This window comes from Balaenoptera ricei, chromosome 17 (genome assembly GCF_028023285.1).
Source record: "Balaenoptera ricei isolate mBalRic1 chromosome 17, mBalRic1.hap2, whole genome shotgun sequence".
Classification (NCBI taxonomy): Eukaryota; Metazoa; Chordata; class Mammalia; order Artiodactyla; family Balaenopteridae; genus Balaenoptera; species Balaenoptera ricei.
Genome location: NC_082655.1, coordinates 9851701 through 9873228, shown reverse-complemented (window position 1 = coordinate 9873228; position 21528 = coordinate 9851701).

The window sequence follows — 21528 nt, the reverse complement described above, 5'->3', positions numbered from 1 at the left end:
GATTGGTCCTTTTCCAGAGCGGCAAGGGACCATGTAAGTGAACTTTCTGGCCCTAGACATTGTCAGGATAGATGAAAACATTTCTGATGGGCTAATACGTATGAATAAATAACCATTTTAAAATGCATTTTATTTGATTTTTTAAAGTTACAAAAGTAATACATGATCGTGGTAACATATCAAAGCCCTCAGATCTACTTACCTGAGAGAATGATGTTTTGGATTTGCATTCTTCCATACTTTTCTTTATGCTCTTAAAACGTTGAACATGGGTTACAGAAAATACAAGATCCTTGAAGACAGAAATGTTTACCTGTTTTGTTCTCTGTTCTACCTCTGGTGCCTGGTATACCTGGCATGTAATAGTTTACTTTATTTGTTCACTGAATATGTCATATTCCATTGATTCTAAGATGCACTTTTAAAAACATCTGAACATCACTGAAATGGGAATGCATCTGATACTTTGAGTTATCTCACTATTTAAAAAAGCAGTACACTTTTTTCTTTCCTAGTGGTATAAGTTAATAATGTGTCATAATGAATGTGCCTTGGGTTTGCTGAAATACTGTATACACATATACATAGAGACTTATCCTTTCTCTTTTCCCTTTTTAAAATAGAGTCATTCTTCATAAATTACTCTGAGATTTGTTAATTTGCTTAATGGTGTTTCCTGGACATCCTCCCCTGTGAATGTGTATAAATATAACTCATTCTTTTTAAAACAGACACACTATTTGATGGGGTAGATGTACCATAACTTGCTTATCCATTCTCTTACTGAATGAACATTCAGGTTGTTTCTAGTTTGGTTTCTCATTTTAAAAAAATATTGTAGTAATTATCTGTGTACTTATATGTTTATATGGCAGCTTCTTTATAAGAAAGATCATCCAATGTCACTGATGAATTATTTTGCTTTGAGGTAATTAAGTGTGGTATTAACTTGTATATCCAGTTCCTTCCCCAGGTTTGGGAAGTTCTCAGCTATTATTCTTTAAATAAACTCTCTGCTCCCTTCTCCCTCTCTTCTCCTTCTGTGATACCCATCACCACAATGTTGCCGTTCCTAAAAGAGTCAGATAGCTTTCATAGAATTTCCTCATTTTAAAAATACCTTATTTGGGAATTCCCTGGCAGTCCAGTGGTTACGACTCCAAGCTCTCACTGCTGAGGGCTGGGGTTCAATCCCTGGTCAGGGAACTAAGATCCTACAAGCCACACTGTGAAGGCCAAAAAAACAAAAACAAAACAAAAACAAACCTTATTTATCTTTCCTCTTCTACTTCTATCATTTCTAGATTTCTATCTTCAAGCGTGCTAATTCTCTCTTCCATATGGTTTGCTCTATTTCCAATGCATTCTTCATCTGGTCAACTGAGTTATTCAGCTCCAGAATTTTTCTGCTTGGTTCTTTTGTAAAGTTTCAATCTCTTTGGTAAAGTGATTTTTTCTGTTCATTAATTTTATTCCTGAGCTCTTTGAACTGAGTTTTCTTGTATCTCATTGAGTTTCTTCATGACAGCTATTTTGAATTCTTTATCAGATAGATTGCAACATTTTGACTTTATGTTTGGTTGCTGGAGAATTGCCATTTTGTTTTCGCAGTACAGTGTTTCTGTGGTTCTTCACGGTGCTTGATGAGTTAGTTGTTCTGCTGGTGCGTTTGAAGTAGTGACGGGTTAGAATTAGAGGCCTTTCTTTTGTCTTCCAGTAGGTGGCGCTATAGCACACATGTTTTTGGTTTCTCTTGCCTGAGCTAACTGTGGTTATATGAGAGTCTGCACTTTCCACCCTCTGCTACCTCTATCAGAGGTGTGACTCTGTGCCTTGTTGTCGCTTTTGGTGCCTCCAGCGTCATTCGTGCCTTGCTTCTGCCAGTGTCACTGGTGTTGCTACCTGGTAGATCAGAATGGTGGGCTCTTTCACCGTGTCTGGGATCCCCTGAGTCACAAGCTCCACCACTGCTGGGGGAGGGGAAGGTTGAAGAGGAGGGTCCAAGTCATGCAGGTGCCTCTGCCATGTCTGGTGTTGTAAGGTTTGCGGGCTTTGCTGCTGTGGGTAGGGGCATGGAGACTGTAGTCATGGGTGCCTCGGAGACTGGAGGGGTGAGGTCTCAGGCCCCACTGATCCTGCTGCCCAGTTACCTGTGGGTGTGGGCGCAGCTACTGCAATCAGAAGGCTGGGATCGCAGGCACTGCCTCTGCTTTACCCTTGCTTCTACCTCCACTGTGTGTTCAAGTCCACCCACCTTTAAATGCACAGATGTGTGGAATTTTCCAGTTCCTGTTGAACTGGGCAGAGACAGCTTTGTTGCACTGTGGATGTTTTACTCGTTGTAGGTTGAAGGGGAGAGACAAAGGTAGCCTTACACTCCGCCATGTTGCTGACGTCACCCCTCTCTTAAAATCTGATCTTTTTATTGGCTCCATAGTTTTGCCTTGTCCAGATTGTCATATAGTTGAAATCATACAGTATTTATTCTTTTCAGATTGGCTTTTTTTTCACTAGCAATATGCACTTAAGATTTCTTCATGTCATCTCATGACTTGACAGCTCATTTCTTTTTAGTGCTGAATGATATTCCAGTGTCCGGATGGACCACCATTTATTCATCCATTTACCTACTGAAGGTCATCTTGTTTGCTTCCAAGTTTTGGCAATTACGAATAAAGCTACCATAAACATCTCTGTGCAAATTTTTGTGTGGACATGAGTTTTCAACTCCTTTTGGTAAATACCAAGGAACATGATTGCTGAATCATATGGTAGGAGCATGTCTGGTGTTTTTTTTTTTTTTTAATTAATTAATTTATTTATTTATTTATTTTGCTGTGTTGGGTCTTCGTTTCTGTGCGAGGGCTTTCTCCAGTTGCAGCGAGTGGGGGCCACTCTTCATCGCGGTGCGCGGGCCTCTCACTGTCACGGCCTCTCGTTGCGGAGCACAGGCTCCAGACACGCAAGCTCAGTAGTTGTGGCTCACAGGCCCAGTTGCTCCGCGGCATGTGGGATCTTCCCGGACCAGGGTTCGAACCTATGTCCCCTGCATCGGCAGGCAGACTCTCAACCACTGCGCCACCAGGGAAGCCCGCATGTCTGGTTTTGTATGAGACTGACAAACTTATTTCCAAAGTGGCTGTACCATTTTGCGTTCCCACTCGCAGTGTATGAGAGTTCCTATTGCTCCACATCCTCACCATCATTTGGTGTTGTCAGTGTTCTGGATTCTAATAGCTGCGTGGTGATATCTCCTTGTTGTTTTAATTTGTATTTCCCTGATGACATATAACGTGGAGCATCTTTTCATATTTTTATTTGCTGTGTATCTACTTTGATAAGGGGCTTGTTAAGGTTTTCTGCACATTTTTAATCAGGTTGTTTGTTTTCTTATCATTGCGTTTTAGGAGTTTTTGTACATTTTGGATAATAGTCTTTTATCAGGTGTGTTTTTTGCAATTTTTTTCTCCCAGTCTGTGGATTGTCATCTAATTGTCTTAATTTCATGCTTTGCAGAGCAGAATTTTTATATTTTAATACGGTCCAGCCTATGAATTATTTCTTTCATGGATCATGCCTTTGGTATCATATCTAAAAAGACATCACCATATCTAAGGTCGTCTAGGTTTTCTCCTATGTTATATTGCAGGGGTTTTTATAATTTTATGTTTATATTTAGCTCTATGATCCATTTTGAGTTAATTTTTGTGAAGATTGTAAAGGCTGTGTTTAGATTCTTTTTGTTTTTTTTTTTGCAAGTTGTTCCACCACCACCCATACTGTGTATTTACCTTTACCAATGAAGTTTTTCCTTTTGTATTTTTATATGTCTAGTTGTGGTCTTTTCTTTTCTGCTTAGAGAAGTCTCTTTAACATTTCTTGTAAAGCACGTTTAGTGGTACTGAACTTTTTTTTAGTTTTTTTTTTCTGTAAAGCTCTTTATCTCACCTTTAAATGTGAGTGATAGCCTTGCTGGGTAGAGAACTCTTCATTCTATTTTGTTTCCTTTCATCATTTAAAATACGTTGTGTTCCTCCCTTCTGCCCTGCAGAATTTCCACTGAAAAGTCAGCTGATAGCCTTATGGGAGTTGCCTTGGATGCCACTGGTTGCTTTTCCCCTGCTGCTTTTAAAATTTGTTCTTTATTTTTTGCCATTTTAAGTGCAGTGTTATCTTGGTGTGAACGCTTTTGGGTTGATCTTGTTTGGGATTCTCTGCGTCCTGGACCCGGATGTCCGTTTCCTTTCCCAGGTTAGGGATGTTTTCAGCTGTTATGTTTTCAAATATGTTCTCTGCTTCTTTGTCTCTCTCTTTTCTTCTGGGACCCCTATAAAGTGAATGTTAGTGTACTTGATGCTGTATCAGAGAGCTCTTAAACTGTTCTCATTTCTTTTTATTCTTTGTTCTGTTCAGCTTGAGTGATTTCCACTACTCTATCCTTTAGTTCACTGCTCCATTTCTCTATCATCTTATCTACCGTTGGTTCCTTAGAGTGTATTTTTTATTTCAGTTATTGTATTCTTCAGCTTTTTTGGTTCTTCCTTATATATTCGAAGTCTTTGTTAAAATTCTCACTGTGTATTTAGTATTCTCCCAAGTTTGTTTAGCATCTTCATGATTATTTTCTTGAACTCTTTATTGAGTTGATTGTTTTATCTCCACTCTGCTTACCTCTTCTTCTGGGGTTTTATCTAGCTCCTTTGTTTCAAAAATATTCCTCTGTTGCCTCATTTTGCCTGATTCTCTGTTTCTGTTTCCATGTATTAGGTGAATCAGTTATGTTTCCTGACCTTGGAGGAGTGGCCTTGTGCAGGAGATGCCCCATGGAACCCAGTAGCCCACTCCCCTCTTGTCACCAGAGGTATGTGCTCAAGGAATGCCCCCCTATGTGGGCGGCATGGGCACTCCTAGTGGGGCCAGTTACTGTGGGTGTGCTAATAGGCAGGGCTGGGCCCCAGCCCAGTGGCTGCCAGGCCTTTCCTAGTACAGATGCTGGTGGCCCACTGGTGGCCTGTTCCAAGTCCTGGCATAGCTGGCTGTGTGGTCAGGGGGGTCTTGAGGCTGAATTCAGTCTGCTGGTCAGTGGGGCTGGGTCCCAATATGGCTGGCTTTGGGCTCTAGGGATCCTAGGACTAGTGCCAGCCAAATGGTGGGTGGAGCTGGGTCCTGGGGTGGTTGGCTAGGGGGTGCTATGGGTCCTGGACCTGGTGTCAGCCCAGTGGTGGGCAGGGCTGGGCCTGGGGTCTGAGGGCTGGTGTTGGCTTGCTGGTGTGTAGGGCCAGTTTCTGACATGGTTGGCTACAGGCCCCAGGGGCTCAAGGCTGATGCTGGTCACTGGTGTACAGAGCCAAGTCCTGGGCAGCTGGCTGTGTAGAACTGGTGTTGGTCCACTGGTGGTTGGGGGCTGGGGCTCAGATGTCCTGAAGATGGTGTCAGCCTGCTGATTGGCAGAGCCAGGGCCCTGGAGGTGACAGGGCTGTTGCCTGCCTGCTGGTGGGTGAGGCTGGTCCCATGGCTAGTGATGGCCCACTGGTGGGTGGAGCTGGGTCCTGAGGTGGCTAGCTGGGGGGCCTCCAAGATTCTAGAGTGGGGGGGTCCAGGCCTGGGGTCCCAGACGTGGCACTGGTGGGCAGGACCAGGTCCTTATGCAGCTGACTGTGGCCAGTGGTCCTGGGGCCAGTGCCTTCCCGCTGGTGGGCGGGGGCCAGGTCCTGGCCCATTGATGGGCAGAGCTGGGTCTTCGGGAGACTGGGAGTCTCGGGGGAGCCTATGGCTACTGAGAGCCGGCTGGTGGGTGGGGCTGTGTTCACATGAAGTGGTTGCTTGGCCTTGGGGGTCCCAGGATTGGTGCAGACTGGCTGGTGGATAGGGCCAAGTCCTGGTCACTAATAAGCTAAAAGAACGACTCCAAAATTGTGCTTGCTAGCACCAGAGTCCTTGTGATGGAACGAGCTCCCCAAAATTGGTGTCACCATTGTCTACATCCCCGTTGAGTAAGGGAGTCCCCAGTGTCTCCTATCTCTCCAGGAGGCTTTCCAAGATTAGCAAGTGAGTCTGACCCAGGCTCCTTTCAAGTTCCTGCTTCTGCCTTGGGTCTCAGAGCATGTGACATTTTGTATGCATCCTTTGAGAGAGGACTCTCTCTTTCCTATAGCTCTCCAGCACTCTTGAAAACAAGCCCCCTCTACTAGCCTTGAAAGCCAGACGTTCTGGAGACTTGTCTTCCCAGTATGGGAGCCCAGGGCTGGGGAACTTAATGTGGGGCTCAGGTCCCTTGCTCCTTGGGGTAAACCTCTGCAATTGTGATTATCCTGCTGCTTGTGAGTCGCCTACTGGCGGGGTGTGGGTCTTGACTGCGCCGTGTCTCCGCCTCTCCCACCCATCCCATTGTGGTTCCTTCTTTATATCTTCTGCTTTGGAAAATCTTTTCTGTGTTCAGGTTGTCCTCACAGACAATTGCCCTGTAAATGGTTGTAATTTTAGGGTGCCTTTGGCAGGAGGTGAGCTCAAGGTCTTCCTGCTCTGCCATGTGGGTCACTCCGTGACTATATGCCTACTTTTAAAAGGATTAAATGATGCATACATTTTGTAAGATAAAATTGGTATATCGTAGTTATTTAACAAGATGCAATTCTTTCCTCTCCTTCTCTCTCTTCTTCCTCTTACAGTCTCTGTCTCCCTCCATACACATTTAAATAGGGAGTTATTAGAATAGACATTTAAAGATAAGGGAAACAAATATTTTTCAGCAAATAGTGATTGATATGGGTAACCACATCAGCTTTTCATCACAGAATCCTTTCCGCCTTGGTGCCCAGTGATTTCTTGACTTTACACTCTGCATGATCCAAACAGCAGGGCCAGATGACTTAGGAGGGATAGTCCTATGAGGAGAGCATTTATCTGATGAAGGAAGATAACAAAAAGATGCCCAGTGCAGATACAGGCTCAGTATCCCTAAGGGGTTTCTGTTTGTGCAGATATAAGCAGGTTGGATTGTGGCAGACGTGATAACGCTTTTTAATAATGCCTGAATGTAGGGAAGTACATGTGTAGGGAAGTACACCAAAACGAATTAAATCGGGGGAAACATGTCAAGATGAAGCCCTGGGTGTGAGACAAAAAATCTACAACTTATGCCTAATGTTTCATGTTTTTTATGTAAAACTGGCATTTGTTAAATCCTTTGTTGTTGATAGAGCACTTTCACACAGTATCTATTTATTCAGTAAATACGTTCTATCAGATAGCTACTGGTGTTAGGGAAGGGGTAAGAAAGAATGTGAATCACAAGCGTCCTGACATTCAAAAAATAGTAACCCAACCTCACTGAACAGGAGTCAGTAAAAGTCCTGGCTCTGGGCTTCCCTGGTGGCGCAGTGGTTGAGAATCTGCCTGCCAATGCAGGGGACACGGGTTCGAGCCCTGGTCTGGGAAGATCCCACATGCCGCGGAGCAACTAGGCCCGTGAGCCACAACTACTGAGCCTGCGCGTCTGGACCCTGTGCTCCGCAACAAGAGAGGCCACGATAGTGAGAGGCCCTCGCACCGCGATGAAGAGTGGTTCCCGCTTGCCGCCACTAGAGAAAGCCCTCGCGCAGAAACGAGGACCCAACACAGCTCTGTCAAAGGACACTCTTGATTTCTGAGAGTATTTTTGGAGAATTTCCTTCCTTTGGTCGATTTCAAAATAGGTGAAAATATTTCAATCATCTCTATTTGAATTGAGTTGGTTATTAACTTCCTTTCTAAGCCACATGTTTGTACTGGGGGCTAGTAAGAATCTAGTCCTACAGTAATTTCAAGTATATTGCTTTTTATTCATTCATTGTTTTCCCAACCTATGCAGCACTGTTCTATCGTAATCAAATCACCATAAAACATCAGAAGAATCTTTTGGGACTAAGCACAGGAGTCTGTAGAGTATTCCATTCCGGGAAATTTCCACTATTTGAGTCACATCACTCAAAAGTCTTTCATGCCTCTCACAGTCTACCAAATCATACCCAAAATTCCATAGTTTGATTTTAAAATGTAAGATGAGTGGGTTTTAAGTAGACTGGTAAAAGGCTGGATGGATCACAGCACAAAATGGAAAGGGCGGGGGTTTCAAAGAGAAAGCACATCTTAGGATGACCCAGAATTTTGCAATGACCTACGTTCTACAAATCTAGCACCACTTTAAAATATATTCTTCATTTCAAAGAGGTTTAACTCTAGCCCTCAAATCTCATGATCAGTAGAGTATAATTACAAGCCCTCAAGGGAGACTAATTTATTCCTCACCCCCTCCCAAGAGACAAGGCAAAAACAATTAAATTTTCTTATTATCTCTTTTATCTGGGTGTTTGTTTTTTAAGTCTATCTTTTTCTCTGGGGCTGTCATATTTCAGAGGTTCTGGTTTTATGTGGAGGGGGTGGGCTCAAATCCATGTCTTCCATCGACTTGGTCTAAGTTTTATCTCCTGTCTCTACACATTTATTTAAACCCAAGGCTTTGGGTCACCACAAGCCAGCAGATGCGCCCAGGATAGCCCCTGACCTGACTGCCTGCTCACTTCTCTGAATATGTCTTTTCTCCTTGTTTTACCCTATGAGTATTTCCTTACTTCTTATGTCACATGTCCATTTAAGAGGATTACAAAACATTGTTTCACATGTTTGCTTGGATTCTCAGAAAAATAGAACCGGAGACACGGGCTTGTGTATAGATCGTGTATTTTAGGTAGTGACCTCAGGGGATGAGAGAGGAGGGACTAGGGAGAATAACAGTAAAGGCAAGAAAGCCAGTTCCACCGTGCATTAGGGAATGGTGGTTCTGCTCTAGGCAAAGAACCCAGAGGGTTCAGTCCCACGGGGACCTCTGAGGGACCATGTAGAATGCACCTCAGACTTGTCCCCTAAGGCATGAGAGAGGGGAGCATTTACTCAGCAGTTTGGGGCCCATAACCTTGGGAGGGGTTAACCTAGTAGAAATTTTTGTGTGTGCACGTGTAGGATGGCTGAACACGTAGTACGTGTCAGGTAGCACATGCAGCTAAGGGAGAGAGAGGTTAGGATGCATCCTTAGAGAATTGGCTGCCATAGCAACAGCCAGAGAAGTAAATTGTGGGCAGAAAATATGAGGGGGGTACATAAAAGATGTCCACTATGAGTGTTTTGTTGGGGAGGGCAAATTGTAGATCGTATTGCCAGAAACCTAACTTAGGGTGACTTTCCAGACTTGGGAATCTGGCAAGCTCAGCCTGTACCACTGTACCAAACACTCCTCACTGAGGTTGACTTAGGATGTCTCTGGCTGGCTTCACCATGGTCCTTCACTTTGCCCACCTCTATCTTATCCCAGGAAGAAAAAAATAACGGACAAACAGGAGAATCTCATAGTTTCTCTTATTACTATTGCTGAAACTCAAACAGGGAAAGTTAACATTCAAGGACATCAGGATTCAGATAAGGGGCAGTTGCTAGCAGTTATGAGAAAAGGAAATTAATTAGTATGTGTCGTGGTCTGAATGTTTGTGTCCCCACCTCCCCCCAAATTCAAATGTTGGAATTCTAATGCCCAATGTGATGGTATTAGAAGGCAGGCCTTTGGGATGTGATTAGGTCATTAGGTGGAGTCCTCATGGATGGGATTAGTGCCCACATAAAAGAGAACCCCACAGAGCTCCCACCCCTTCTGCCATGAGAGGATACTCGGAGAAGTCTATGACCTGGAAGAGACCCTTTGCCCAACCATGCTGGCTCCCTGATCTTGGACTTCCTGTCAGTAGAACTGTGAGAAATAAATTTCTATGGTTTATAAGCCAACCCAGTTTGTGGTATTTTGTTATATCAGCCCAAAAGGACTAAGGCAGTAAGGCTGAACAAAGTCAGGATGGAGAATTGTGAAGAAATTAAAAGCCATAGGAGTGTCCTTAGGATAGGCAGACAAGCTCCTCGAATCAGCACTACCCACAAAAGGGCATTGAGGTTGTTACTTCTGAATGCAAGTTCTCAGCAGGTATGAAAGCACTTGAGAAGAGAGCCATGTGTTCTTTCAGCTGTATCTTAAAACTTTTAATACATATAGAATGCCTAATAAATATGTAGTAAGTTAAAAGATGACTATCACTATCACATTAATCATGCACTGAATGTATGAAAAATGTCATGTGCTGACTTGAGTAGTATAGTGGAAATGGTTTAGAGTAGACATAGGGTGACAGGCCTGATTTCTCATTCATTTCCCCCTTCTTTTTATGTTACATCATAGTGGGCAACTCAATTAAGTTTCCTGAGCTCCTTACAGATGCTGCAAATGGTAGAAAGTCTGTGGTGATGAACTATATGTGTACAGAAAATATGCATGTCAATTCAACCTGCTTGCTCCTTGTTCTTTGAGCAAACTCCTTGTTCTGCGAACCAGCCAATTATAGCCACAAGCAGGCAAAAGCTGAAATGTCTGCAGATACTCAATATGCACTTGTGGAATTAATAAAAGAAAGAATGAATGATTTTTTACTTCCTTGAGGGTAGAAGCAAACATTTAGATTCCCAGCCCTTAAACTAGAGACACAGAGAGGGCAGGTTCCTCATCTGTTTCAATCACCACTCTATGCCCTGCCCAATGCTTAGTGCCTGTACAAAAGAAGCTCAACAGACATTTTTTGAATAAATATGTTGAATGAATGAATAGATGTCTATTGGTTTGTTGAATGGATAATTGAATAATAAATAAATATGTAAAATATACTTCTTTCCAAAGACCCGACTCTATACCAAAGAGAAAATGTTCACTAAACTCAATTATTTTTTCTTAGCAGTGATGCCATCACATGTGTGAGCCCCAAATTATACTTGAAATGTACATTCTACATCCTGTACTTTATGCCACAGATAATGGCCTCACCAATTCAGAAGCACTAGAAAAGGAAACAATTGCCCTTTAGTAATTTAGTTTCCAAATATTGGTTTTGAATGGAAATGAGACAAGACTCAGAGGACCTATTCACAAGAAATTGAGCACTGGCTTTTCTTCTGGTACAGTTCCTCCTAATCATTCTACTTGTATAAGGTCAGGGGGTTTTTAAAATATGTTATCAAAATGGAATTTATCTCAAATACTTCCCTTTGGCTTCTCTAGAATTGTAACTTTCCCATTCATGATATGTGGATTAGTATTCTCCAGTTCTCTCAGTATGAATTTTTCTAAATGTGTGCATGGTAGACAGATCCATGTTTATGTGAAATGCTGGGAAACAATCAGTGGTTCATGAGTTTAAGCCCTGGATCCACACCTAACTCACTGGGTGATGTGAACCTCTGTTTTCCCATCTGTAAACTGCACAAAGGTATTTGTTGAGCAACTAGTAAGTGCCAGGCCTCAGGAATACAGAGATAAAGCAGACCTGACTCACACCCTCAAAGTGCTGCTAGATCAATGGGGAGATAGATATGCAAACAGAAAGATAGATATGCAAACAGAAAGATGTGTTAAATACTAGAGAATGAAAGCTGAGTGTTTGGGGAAAATAACTGCATTTTGACAAGACAATAAAACATATCTTATTCAAGTGTGATTGATAGCGAGCAGGACCCTGTGGGGCTTCTGGGCACAAAAGCCTTTCTGTGTCCCCCATTTCTTTTTTTTTTAAAGTTATTAGCACCTTTAATTATTATTTATTTATTTATTTGGCTGTGTTGGGTCTTCGTTTCTGTGAGAGGGCTTTCTCCAGTTGCAGCGAGTGGGGGCCACTCTTCATCGCAGTGCGCGGGCCTCTCACTATCGTGGCCTCTCTTGTTGCGGAGCACAGGCTCCAGACGCGCAGGCTCAGTAGTTGTGGCTCACGGGCCTAGTTGCTCCGCGGCATGTGGGATCCTCCCAGACCAGGGCTCGAACCTGCGTCCCCTGCATTGGCAGGCAGACTCTCAACCACTGCGCCACCAGGGAAGCCCTCCCCCATTTCTTGATTACAGGAAATAGGCTTCACTCAGCCTCCATGACCTTCCCTGAGTTCCAACTAGCAGGTTCAAACAGTTGCTAAATAGGGAAGGAAGGGGATGCAGAGACAGGGGAGGAACAGTCAAGAAACCATAGTGCAGCCTTGGGGCAGGATCCTGGTTCCCCCTCAAGGATACACATAACAACATCTTTGAGCTGTTTTGCAGGTACTGAAACCCTCACCAGGTGGGAGAAGTTAACTGTCTGCTGCCCACAAGCACGTAGACCCCAGACCGGGTGGAACCGGAAGGTTGATGATGCCGACTCCCAGTTACCTCCCCACCAACCAATCAGAAGAATGTCCACGAGCTGATCACGCCCTCTTTGAACCATTACTATAAAACTTACTCACTACTCCATCCAGGATGGGACACACAGTTTTGAGGGCATTAGCCTGCCGTGGCCCCCTTTGCCTGGCAAAACAATAAAGGTATTCTTTTCTACTTCACCAAAACTCTGTATCTGAGATTTAATTCTGTGTCAGGGTACAGAAGCCTGATTCGGCTTCATGATGATTGTAAACTGGGAGTTAGTTGGGGTATTGTTAAGGTGATCCTGAATGAGAAAATATTCAGAGACTTGCATGAGGTTTCATTAGGGCAAAAAGAGAAGCATTTTCACCAACCTGAGAGTTAAAAAGAGGATACTCTGGAAATTCCACTTGAGTAGAGAGTTGAGACATGAGTAGGGTTTTGGCAGGTAGGGTGAAGGATTGGGGAGAGAGGGCTGGGTTTATACCTTGAAAGGTCTATGGAGCAGTGTCCTGGCAGAACTTTACGGTAGGAATTTGAACTTTATTTTCACAGTGTGGGTGGTAGGAGTGTGGACTTTGGACTCAGATCATTCGGACTTGAATCTTGACTTCCCACTGATTAGATGTGCCAACCTTGGGCAGGTTGGTTAATAATAGCAACTAATAATAGTATTTATTTCAGTGTTGTTGCAAAGGGGGAACAAAGCAACACAGTAAAATGACGACAACAGAGCACCGTGCATTGAAAGTTCTTAATAAATGGTTGCTATCATCATCATCATTATAAACTCAATGGCATCCCTCATCTTGAAGTCTGAGATCAAGGGAGATTCTGAAATGCAGCTGGAATGAGCTACGAGGAAGACATAGATGGATGGATCGAAATATTGGGCTGGCCAAAAAGTTCCTTCGGGATTTTCCGTAACATCTTATGGAAAAACCCGAACGAACTTTTTGGGCCAACCCAGTATTTTCTTTATTTTCTTTTAAGAGATCAGAACATCCCTAGCTAGTTAGGAGATTGTTCCCTGCTAATGAGGAGATACAGCTCTCCTGAAGAATGACGAGATCACTGCGCGAAGACAATTACCTCTAATTAGGAACAAAGTTTGTCACAGATTTGTTCAGGTTATTTTTCCTCACAATGACCCTGGTATTTATTGTGTAGTGGCAATTGTTATGGTGATACAAAGGTGGCTAAGCTGGGAAAGCATTGTGAAAGCATCTGCAATGAAGACACTGTCTTAACTTAGGTCAACATTTGTCATCTTTGATTCCTAGATGTGGGTTGCAAACACAGCACAGCATATTTCCATGATGCTGGTAGACATCATTCAGATAACAAAATATCCCACCCAAAGGTCTGTGTGGGAGATGGTCTCTGCATTCTCTCTGTCCTTGAGCCTTGAGGGGCAGTCCATGGACCAGCAAGCACCATTATCACATACAAAGCCCCAGGAACCATCCCCAACTGTCTGAATTAGACTCTGAATCTCTACCAGCTCCCCAGGTCATTGGATTGCATATTCCAGTTTAAGAAGCCCTGTTCTATGTCAAGTCTGAATTCCAGATATGGCCAGCTGATGAGGATATAACCCACACGTGGTAACCAGTTAAGGTTTTGACAAAGCTATTTCAGACTGAACGTGCTAAAAAGGAACTGGAATGCTTGTTCTACACTTTTAAAATGTTAAGGCTTGAATGGAACCTAGAAATAATAACCTTTTACTGAGGTATTACTCTTAAAAGTAGCAAAGTCTGGACTCAAATCAAGGTCATTTGAATTTAGGTTCATTGTTTTTTTTGGCGACACACTCAGGAAACATGAACTCTAGGCCTGGTTTCACTTCTTACTTGCTGGGTGACTTAAAACATATCGCTTCACCTCTGATCTTCAGTTTCCCCACCTGCACAATGATTGATTGGGTGTCCTCTGATGACCTCCCAGTGTTGTTTACTCACTGTGTCTGGTCACACTTTTGATCTTCCCATATGTGAGGAGGTGACCATGGTATACTCACAGGTGAAGCTTGCCCTGAAGCCAGTTTCCAAATCAGCATGACTAACATATCTGCTTGATTACTTCAGTCATTTCTTTCCCATTCATGAGGAAAAATGTTCCTCAGAGAATGACTTCCCATTAATTCATGGCTTTGCTTGGCTGTCAAACTAATTGCAGCTATTTTCATTGCTGATCAGAAGGACACACATGCTTTGGATACAGTCTGATGCTGATTAAAAGTTATTATCTGTTTGGAAATCTGCCTGCCTTTCCCATCCTACCTGCTGTCAAATTTTAATAGCATTGAATCAGACCCCTAATAAGAATTGTAATGACAACCTACATTTGATAGTGCTTTACATTTTCCAAAGCAGTTTCAAGGGAATTATACACATGCATTATCTCATTGATCCCCCATGGCAGATAGGGAAAGAGGGAACACAGTGGATGGTTTGTCTGAAAGCCTGGATTAGCTTCTCTGATTGAACAGTTGACACTCATTTTCACCCTGTAGAGAGAAGAAATTGAGAGTCAAATATGGTTATTACATATTGCAGGGCTCTGATACTTTTGTCCAGACATTATCTCATTTACTGGTCACCACCGTGCTTACAGGTGCTTATCTTGTTCCCTGTTTTTCAGATGAAATAAACAAAAGCACACATCGGTGAAGTGCCCTGTGCAAGGTCACCTGCTCCAAATAAGAGGATTCAGAATGTAGATCCCAGACTTCTGACTCCAGCCAATCTCCTCCCTTATTCCCATGGAAATGAAAATACAGAGTGTTGTTTTTGCCTGAGGTTCAGGTCGGGGGAGTGGTGTTGAAGGACAGCCTTTATGGCACCTGACTGGTTGAAACTGGGGTAATCACACTGTGTGTGTGTGTGTGTGTGTGTGAGGGCTCTTTGGAGAAAAGCTTTCAGGAATATCTTTATTGACATTTGTTTTTGTTTGTCAAAATAACATTGTAAGCTTGATATCATTAACCCCACTTTACAGATGGGGAAACAGGAAAATTCTGGTTTCACTCTGGTCTGCTTAGCTGTTTATTGAAAGAGTTAGAAATTTAACCCAAAAGTCTGTGCTTTAACAAGGCACCACTACCCTGCAGGTACATTTATTTTACCAACCTGCCTGCGGTGTCTTCATTATCTATAAACCCCAGTGGATCATGCTTGCTTTTTCATTTATTTATAAGTATTTATAATGTCACAACCATCAGGATGGCCATTATCAAAAAAAAAAAAAAAAAAAAGGAAAATAAGTGTTGGTGAAGATGTGGAGAAATTGAAACCCTTGTGCATTTCTGGTGGGAGTGTTAAGTGGTACGGCCACTGTGTAAGACAATATGGAGTTTGCTCAAAATTTAAACATAGAGTTACCATACGATCTAGCAATTCCACTTCTGGGTATATACTCGAAAGAACTGAAAGCAGAGACTCAAACAAGTATTTGTACCCCAACGATCATAGCAACGTTTTTCACAATAACCAAAATGTAGAGACAACTTTTTGGTTGTTCATCAATGGATGAATGAGTAACAAATAATAAATAAACAAAATATGGTATACATACAATGGAATATTACTCTGCCTTAAAAAGGAATGGGATTCTGATATATGCTGTGACATGGATGAAATTTAAAGACATTACGCTAAATGAAATAGGCTAGTCACAAAAGGACAAATATTGTATGATTCCACTTATACGAGGTACCTAGAATAGTCAAATTCATAGAAACACAAAGTAGAATAGTGACCACCATTCTACTTAACAGGTTAGCAGAGGCTAGGGAAAGGAGGTAGAGAGGAGTTATTGTTTATTGGGGACAAAGTTTAAGTTTAGCGTGATAAAAATGTTTTTGAGATGGATGGTGGTGAAGGTTGCACAACAATGTAAATGTATTTAATGTCACTGGTTTGTACACTTAAAAATGGTTAAAACCATCAATTTTATGTTATGTATATTTTTCACAATTTTAAAAGCAATATTAAAAATCAATACTCATAAAGCATATTATTTTTATTGATGGTGAATAATACAGTGATGGAGAAGGCATGGCCCATTATCTCAAGAAGCCAACCATCTACCTATTTGGAGCAGTAGATGTATAAACAAACATAGTACAGAATCCTAACAGCTCTAATTAGAGATATTCCGAATCAATGAATCCTCCCAAATATTGACAATTTTCTGTTGAAACACCCAAAATGTTTTAAAGATGATGTAACAACTCGTGATAGAAACCTTTCTAAACCATTACCCATTTCCCTGTTTAATTTCATTGAGGAAACTGAACATTTATTCATTATTCATCTATATATTTCATTCACGGACACAAATTTATTGGACAAATACTATGCAGCAGGCACTGTTCAAAGTTTAGGGACATAGAGATGAATGGGACCTGGCTCTAGTCAACATCTGGGGCTGCACAGAACAGACACGTCAGAAATTGAAAATATATAATATATATATATATAAATATAAACATATATATGTATATATACAGTAACTCTGGTGAAATCTGCACAGAGTACAGGGGTGAAAGAAGGCACAACACTTAAGTGGTTGATATATTTGGGCAAAGGGTAGTCTGAGAAGGCAAATCAAGGTAACAACTGCATGGAATCTTGAAAAGTCACTAGGATTTTGCCAGATGTAAGGTGGAAGGAAGGAATCTTGGGCAGTGGGAAGAGTGACTTAAGGCCTAGAGGCCTAAAGCACAGGTTGATCCATGTGACTTAAAGAAATGAATGATGCTTTCTCTAGAGATGAGACTGGACAGGACTTCAGGGGCCAAATCATGAAGGACTTTGTATGCCGGTTTGAAACACACACCATTGGCAGTAGGGTGTCGCTAAAGAGTTTTAGGTTAAAAAAAAAAAATGGTGCTGAGTGACCGTTCCATCTTGGAGAGATCAGCTCGGCAGCTTTGAGGAGGATAGATTGGAGTCATGAGCTGTTGGACAAAGATATGACACATCTTTACCACCCAGTGAGAGTAGGGCTGGGTCTCAAGGACTCCCCTGGTCCATGACCAGGGGAGCTATTATTTCCAGTGGAAATCATTCCCATCAGAGCAGAAGCAGACCATTTTTGGTTCTGCTTCTCATTGGTCTTTCTCCCTCATGTTGGTTAGATCAGGAGATGGGGTAGGAAGTAACATTTATCTCTTTTGGCTTGTTTCCTCATCAAGTCACACAGAGGATTTGGGACACAATTTATTTTGCCCTGGAGGTTAAAACTTTATGTTACCTAGAGGGACAAATTTAATAAACCCAAACAAATAAGTCTCCCTGAGTCTTATTGACTATTACAAGGATATGTTTTACTGAAGAAACAATTTAAATAAAAATATACACATGCTGTGAATCTTGAACAGTAAGGTAGACTTGCTCTGTTTTAATTTTTTCTAAAAAGAAAAAAAGGTCACTGAACAGAAGAGGTTGAAACCAGGTTCCCGCTTTTCCTCCCAACTTTCAGGTGTTGACAATCACCATTAATAATGATGATGATGACGATGATGATGACGACAAACTCTAAAATAAGTTACTCTCATTGTATGCACGATAAAAGGAGAGTTTCAGGGCCTTACGGTCACCCACATGGTAAATGGCGAGTGAGGATTTGAACTTGGGTCTCTCTGATCCTCAAAACTCAAGCACGTGCTAAGAATATGCTATCCTGCCTTGAAAAGGGAATGTAGGAAACACATTTGCAAACACTGTGAAATGCAAACTCTATATGTCATCTTGTGTGGTAAACCAACTCTGAAGGCATTATGCTAAGTGAAATAAAGTCAGACAGAGAACGACAAATGCCAAATGACCTCATGTATATGTGGAATCTAAACAACAACAACAAATCCTACCAAACTCATGGAAAAAGAGATCAGATTTGTGGTTTTACCAGAGCTGGGGAGTGGGGGAGGTGGTGGGAGACTGGAGGAAGGTGGTCAAAAGGTGTAAACTTCCGGTTACAAGACGCATAAGTACTAGGTGTATAATGTACAGAATGATGACTATAGCTAACATCGGTATGTGGTATATAGGAAAATTGCTAAGAGAATAGGTCTTAAGAGTTCTCATCACAAGGAGAATTTTTTCTTTTTTTTATTGTAGCTATATCATATGATGGATGTTAACTGAGTCTACTGCGATAATCATTTCACAATTATGTAAATCAAACCATCATGCTGTATTCCTTAAACGTATACAGTGATGGATGTCAATGACTTCTCAACAAAACTGGAAAAAAAGATGAGAAAAAAACACCTCTGAAGATTGCATTTTTAAAAAAAATATTTATTTATTTATTTATTTTTATTTATGGCTGTGTTGGGTCTTGGTTTCTGTGCGAGGGCTTTCTCTAGCTGCAGCAAGTCGGGGCCACTCTTCATCGCGGTGCGCGGGCCTCTCACTGTCGCGGCCTCTCTTGTTGCGGAGCACAGGCTCCAGACGCGCAGGCTCAGTAGTTGTGGCTCACGGGCCTAGCCGCTCCGCGGCATGCGGGATCCTCCCAGACCAGGGCTCGAACCCGTGTGCCCTGCATTGGCAGGCAGACTCTCAACCACTGCGCCACCAGGGAAGCCCTGAAGATTGCATTTTAATTGATAGTGGAGCAGGGATTGAATAGTCACTGTATCTTCAGCAATGTATTTGTGGTTACGAGAAGGAACTGTAACTTCCAGAACAATGTCAAGCACAGCAGGAATCGTCTGTTCACCCTGTTGCAGAGGAGAGCAACTCATACACCCAATGAGGGTTCCTCTAAAGGACTCCTAGGGCTCTTTCTAACTTTCATGACCTTTGCTTTTATTTATTTATTTTTAAAATTTATTTTAACATCTTTATTGGAGTATAATTGCTTTACAATATGTTAGTTTTTGCTTTATAACAAAGTGAATCAGCTATACATATACATATATCCCCATATCTCTTCCCTCTTGCGTCTCCCTCCTTCCCACCCTCCCTATCCCACCCCTCTAGGTGGTCACAAAGCACCGAGCTGATCTCCCTGTGCTATGCGGCTGCTTCCCACTAGCTATCGGTTTTACCTTTGGTAGTGTATATATGTCCATGCCACTCTCTCACTTCGTCCCAGCTTCCCCTTCCCCCTCCCCGTGTCCTCAAGTCCGTTCTCTAGTAGGTCTGGCCTTTGCTTTTATGACCAAGATGTTATTGTGAGTTCTTACTCCTAAAAAAGCCCTCAGACATCATCTCAGCTAAATCTTTTACTTTGCAGAGAAAAAGAGGGTCAGGAGAGAAACCGGGCTGCCTGATATCAGAGGCTTGTTGGTGGATGAGGTAAGATAAGAAGCGAGCGTGCATAGTCTTTTCACTCAGATGCTCTCACTTACTGAGCTCACTCACCAAGGCAGTGGGCAGCCTGTCCCGTGGACACCATCCTGCAGCTGAGGAGGATGAAGGTCCACAGTGCTGACGTCCCCAAGCCAGGGTGATGTGAACACTTACATGAAGGGCAGGACCATAGAGCTTTGCTAGTGTCCTTGTGACACCCAACGTGAGTGATTTTTTTAGAAGGAATGGCATCATTGGCCTCTGTCCTTTCTCAGCTTTGGTGGAAAATAACCAAGAACTAGAGAAGGCCAGCAGCCACATTCTAACATTTGGTCAACTTGAGTGTGGGAAAATACAGCTTAAGTCAGCCTGGAAAATCAGTGCTGTGCTGTCTTCCCATTCTGGTTGGTGAACTCACCACTGGAGCTTTTGGGGTACAGAGATGCTCACTGAGCAGCAGTTGATTAAACATTGGCTTCAGAGCGAGGATGTGAAGAAATAACATTAACATTTGGGAGCTCACTCATCCTGTGTGACTGCAAGCCCTGTGCTGATTGTTCCTTAGGGAGGATACACTCAAGCGTGGGAGAAAAACATAAACCAATATCCAAAAGGGTGAATATGGAATTGCCAGTGTAATCTAGGCTACAGCGGGAGTCACTTACTGTGATGAGCATCTACAAGACAGTTGATTTTGTCAGGGGTCCAAGGGCTTCCTCAGGGCATTAAAAATTGAACCGAGATAATCTCAACAAAAGCTCTGTGAAGTCAGTTTTAAACTCCTGTAAAGCCCCTTTTATAGTATAAGGAAACTGAGGCTCAGTGAAATTCAATGAATTTACCAGTCCCAGACAGTAAGTAGCCAAGCATGTATTCAAAGCCAGGACTGTCTAATTATACACTGTATCCTCCCCCGTGAAACCATGGGTGACACCCTAGGGCCCCCTTTTCCCAGACCTCTGGTCCCTGTGCTGTCATCCTGAGTGTATTTGTATTCTCTGAGACATAACCAGCATTTTCAGGAAGAACATGAACTTTAGCGTCGGATAAACTTGGATTCAAATTCTATTTCTTTTGCCTGCTGTGTGACCTTGGACAAATCATTTAAACTTTGTAGGCCTCCCTTTCCTTGGTGACAAAGAAGGAATAATGCTACGTTTTGCTGTTTCCAAGATTAGAATTTTTGAAGAAGGTGCTCCGTAGAATAATAATATTAACATTGAAAGCAACAAACCAAAAGCTATCATTTGTTGAGCGTCTACCATGTGCTAGATACATGAATTATCACATTTATTCCTTATAATAATCCTAGGAGAGAAGCAAAATTATCATCCTCCTTTTAAAGAAGAGAAAACTAGCACATAGTATTAAAATAAGTTGCCCAAAGTCTTAAAGGCAGGGAGTGGCAAAACTAGGATAAAAGTCCAGGTAACCCGGCTCCAGAGCCCTTACCCTCGACTGCCACACTCTATCATCTTCCTAATCACGGTCTACATCATGTACAGGAGACGGGGAAGTTGGCTGGGTATATCTGGGTAGATTTTCCAGCACAAACTTTGTGATCTGTTTTCCCTGTGGATAGTTTGAAGGCTTCGTATGTACACATAGACACAGACACACACACACACACACACACACACACACACACACACGACAAACTTTCCCTCTGGGGCTCCTGGGCCTGGCCCTTCTGTACTGTTTCAAGGTGTCCTATGGAGGCTGCTCTTGGCTTCATTGCCATCTTCTCGGTTTCCTCCAGCTGCAAAGCTGTAGAAACAGATGAGTCTATTTTTGGTAGTTATGTATTTTCTGAGCTGAAACCAATGCAGGCTGCTATCCAGATCCTCTGAAAAATCACTTCAACCAGCTCTGAGAATGGCTCACTCATTTTTCTTTCAAACCTCAATTCAGGAGCATGAATTGGGAGAGAGAGAAAGGAAGAGGCACGGGCAAAGTAATTAGAGTGATGGGGGAAAGGGGAAAGGAG